The sequence below is a fragment of the Echinops telfairi genome, unplaced genomic scaffold (assembly GCF_000313985.2).
Source record: "Echinops telfairi isolate 266 unplaced genomic scaffold, ASM31398v2 ScPeMD7_44;HRSCAF=162, whole genome shotgun sequence".
Lineage (NCBI taxonomy): Eukaryota > Metazoa > Chordata > Mammalia > Afrosoricida > Tenrecidae > Echinops > Echinops telfairi.
This window is the reverse complement of record NW_022103942.1, coordinates 195,244-200,037: the sequence shown is the minus strand read 5'-3', so window position 1 is coordinate 200,037 and position 4,794 is coordinate 195,244.

Genomic DNA, 4,794 nt, shown 5'->3' with positions numbered 1-4,794 from the left:
TCTTGGTGCGCTGTATGGGCTTATTGTAATTATGGCGAAGTAACGGAAAGACTGAAAGGAAATACCTATAGACATTCCAGAAAGAATAAATGTATATATTTTAAGAATTGGAACATAAAAGGGAAATAACACCCTTTGAGAGTTACCTGGGATAAGATGTGGGTGGGCATGCGGGGAAGCCATTTTCATGTATGTGCGCATGTGTTTGTGTATGCATGTGTGTGTGTGTGTGTATGTGTTTCCTCTGATGGTTATAGCCACTTTTTTTTAAAGCTCTGAATGTCTCCGAAAATGACACTTTGTAAAGGGGAGGGGGAGACCAATGACTGGGTGCCTCTACATTAATCATAATTTTTTGGAAATTTTCAGTCCTGGAAACAACCTAGACTTCTTAAGAGAGTTCAGACCCTGAGTGAGGACAAATTAAATGTGTATATGAGAGTGTGCCAACATTTCAGTGTGGGAAATATAAGACAGAAACACACACACAAATAAACAATGAGGTCGACAATTGTATATCTTCAAATGAAAAGTATATTGTGAAAATTTTGCTAAATGCACACATTCACGTGAACTTTTAAGAAATATATACTGATTTTTTAATAGACATTTTAGAGTTTTCCTCTCAACAAATGTGAGGTGGCATCGAGTTGATTCTGACCCATAGTGAACCTGTGCACAACAGAAACACTGGAGGGTCCTATGCCATCCTCACACTAGTTCCTGTGCTCAGGCCCATTGATGCACCCACTTTGCCAACCGATCTGCATTTGGACCCCCTTCCAATTTACCAAATATGATGCCCTTGTCTAGGGATTGGTCTCTCCTGACAACACGTCCACTGTATGTAAGGGAAGTCTTGCTATCTTTGCCTCTAAGGAGCACCCTGGCCTGACTTCTTCCAGGCATACATCGGTTTGTCCTTTTAAAAGTCGGTGGTACTTTCACCATTCCTCTCTAGTACCCCAATTCAAATGTATGGATTCTTCTCCAGTTTTCCCTATTCACTATCCAACATCCACAGGCCTATGCTACAGTGGAGATTACCATGACTTGAGTCAGGCACTCCTCAGTCCTCAAAGCAACATCCTTGCTCTACAATACTCTGAAGAGGTCTTATGTTGGCAGATTTGCATAATGCAATACGTCTTTGACCCTTTGAGTTCTGCTGCCATGAGCATTGAATGTGGATCCCAGTAAGACAAAATCCTTGACAAATGCAGCCTTTTCAACATTGATCATGTTGTTATGTATTGGTCTTGTTGGGAGGATTTTCTTCTTCTTTTCACTGAGTTGTAATGCACTCAGAAGGCTACAATCCCTGATCTTCATCATCAAGGGCTTCAATTCCTTCTCATTTTGAGTAAGCAAGGCCATTTCATCTGCATGTAGCAGGTTGTTTATAGGCCTTTCTCCTATTCTGATTCCACATTCTTCTTCACATAATCCAGCTTCTCTGATGATTTGTCAGCATACAGATTGAGCAGGGATGGTAAGATGATACCACCCTGGCGGATGCACACCTTTTCTGATTTTAAAACATCCAGTATTCCCTTGTTCTGTTCCCACAACTTCTTCTTGATCCGCATACAAGTTTCACACGAGCACAAGGAAGGGTTCTGAAATTTCCATTCTTCTCAAGGTTATCCACAGTTTATTGTGGTCCCCACAGTCAAATAAATGCCTTTGCATCACCAATGAAACACAAGCATACGTCTTTCTGATGTTCTCTACTTTGAACCAAGATCCATCTGACATCAGCAATGATATCCCTGCTTGCAAGTGCTCTTCTGAATCCAGCCTGAACTTCTGGCAGTTCCCTGTCAATGTAGTGATGCAACCATTGTTGGATGGTTTTAAGCAGAAATTTACTGCCATGTGACATCCATGATCTCGCTCTTAGTTTGAGCACTGTGTTGGGTCACCTTTCTTTGGACTGGGCACAAATATGGATTACTTCCAGTCGGTTGTCCAAGTAGCTGTCTTCCAAAATTCCTGGCAAAGATGAATGAGTGCTCTCTGTGCTATTTTTCCTTGCTGAAACATTTCAGTGGGTATTCCATCAATTCCTGAAGCCTTGTTTTTGACTACTGCCTCAGTGCAGTTTGAACTTCTTCCTTCACCAACATTGGTTCCTGATTATATGCTACCTCCTGAAATAGTAGAATGTCCACTACTTATTTGAGGTCTACTGTTTCTGTAAATTTTTCCATCTTCCATTGATGTTTCCTAAATCATTCAATATCTTGCTGCACAGTGTTCTAAGATTCCAACTTGAACCTTGATATTTTTCCTGATTTCTTTCAGTTTCAGGCATGCTGAGCATGCATGCTCTTCCCTTTGATTTTCTTCATCTATGTGCTTGTACATTTTGTTATAATAGTTGACTTTATCTTTTCATGCTACCACTTGCAATTTTCTGTTGGGCTCCTTGATTTCAGTTTTTCTTCCATTTGTTTATCAACATAGCTATTTTGCGGTTAAGGGCAAGTTTCTGATGCTCTTCTGACACACACATTGATCATTTCTTTCTCTCCTGTCTTTTTATGACCTTTGCTTTGGTCATGAATGATGGTCTTGATGTGCTCCTACAGCTCATCAGGTATTCTATCATTTAGTGTTGAATGTGTCCGACCTGTTCTTGGGATGTTCTAGAAATTCAGGTGGGATAGACTCCAAGTTGTGTTTTGGCTCTTGGTGACTTGTTTCCATTTTTCGGCTTTATCCTGAACTTGCCGAAGAGCGATGGATGAGTTGTTCTACAATTGGCCATTGGTCTTGTTTTAACCGTTAATATTGTGCTTCTCCATCATGTCTTCCCTCAGATGTAGCCAATTTGCTTTTTGGGCATTCCATATGGAAAGTCCGGGCATACAGTCACCTTTTGTGTTGTTGAGAACAGTTATTCGCTATGACAAGTCATTGATTTTGCAAATTTTTATTGGGAAACCTCATGTTTAATTTCAGTCACCAAGTCCATGTTGTCCAGCTACTGCTCCTTCCTCTTTGGTTCCAATTTTTACATTCTAATCGCCAATACCTATCAGTTCATCTTGCACGCATGTCTGATCCATTTCAAGCTGAAAGTCACTGGTAGAATTCTTAAATGTCTTCATGGCTAACTTTTTTTGTTTGTCCATCAAGTAGAATAATCGTAGTATTGACTGGATTTCCTTAAAGGCGATAGATATACTCCTATCACAAACAGCATTGTAGTTCATTGCTGATTTTGCAATGCCCTTCCTGACAATGAATGGCCCACCAGTCCTCTTGATTGTGTTCTTCCCACCATAGTAAATAACATGTTTTCATGATTCAATATGGCCAATACCAGTCCGTTTCTGTTCACTAATTCCTAAGATATTGATCTTCATGCATTCCATCTGATTTTTGACCACTTCCAACCCTCCTACATTCATACCTCACACATTCCATATTCCAATCATTGAGAGATATTTGTAACTACTCAAGGTAAAGAGAAACAGCTGCAAAAAGACTCTTAACCAATATGTCTAGTGAAAAATAATAATACCAAAAGCTGCTGGAGAATACCGGTGGCTCCTCAGCTCCTTTGGAACTCTGCTGTCTGTGCCGGGGTTACAAGTGTGCCAGTGCATGGAACGCTGGTGACTGTGTCTGACCTCTTTTGACATCACAAGTGGGAAAAAGGATCAAACCCATCAGCCCAATGCCATTTCCAATGATGCAGAAGTTTGACGTGCCTCCATCCTCCGACCTTCTCTAACCGATCCTGATACCCACAGTCTTACTCCTCCTGCCCCCTCAGAGCACTCAGCTTTCCTGCAAGGTTCAAAAATCTGTAACTGTGGCCACAGTGCACTCAGGCTGTACTTACAATTACAAGGTTCATTAGAGAAACAAACCAGCCAGCAATTCCAACTCACAAGGCACCCCTCTGGAGAATGAGGATCATTTCTCCAATGGTAAAGATTGTAGAGCCATGGGAATCTTATGTAGGGCCACTGTGAGTCAGAATAGGCTTGAAAGCAGTGGTTTTGGGAACAGTGTCAGAAATGATCAGGAGACAACCGTTAACTGGTCACAATGGCTGCTTCTCAGGTTTGCCTATAGGCACACTTCTCTCTGGGCCTCTCTCAGACACATATCCCCATTCTCAGGAAGAATGACAAAATGCCTTTCTCTCAGATGGATTCACAAGCACATGTACTCTGCAAGCCAGCTTTATGGCAAAAGGCCCTCAGCATTACCCATTCTCTGGGTGAGGTGGCTGCAGTCCTCTGCCCGGGATTCAGTGCTCTCAGTACCAACGCCTCTGATGCTGCTGTTGTTGCCTCTGCTTCCACCTTTGCTGCCAGCACCGCTGTGTGCAGGGATCTGGAGCCAAAACAATTACTCTGAGAAAGGCTCTTTTTTCTTGGTAGTTGTGAGATCCCTGCTCTCAACCAGTGGCCAATATATGGTGCTGTGTCTCCAATAGCCAGAATTCATGGGTCCAGGAACCAAGGGGTGGAAGCTGGTGTGGCACCATTAGAACTGCCATTGCCTAGGAAAATAGTAAACCAAAAGCAGGTGTCAGCATTGAATCAACAGAGACAGGGTGGGCATGGTTATAATAGACAACAAGGTTTCCATAGTAATCAGAGAAACCTGTCTCGTGTGGAATTATGGCATTGGCTACTTATCCACGGTGTCCCTAGGAATGAAATAGATGGGAAACCTACTAAATATTTACGTGATCTATACAGGCAAAAGAATGGTAGATCAGGTGAACAGCAGAATAGACAGTCACGATCGGTCAATCAATTCCCAGAC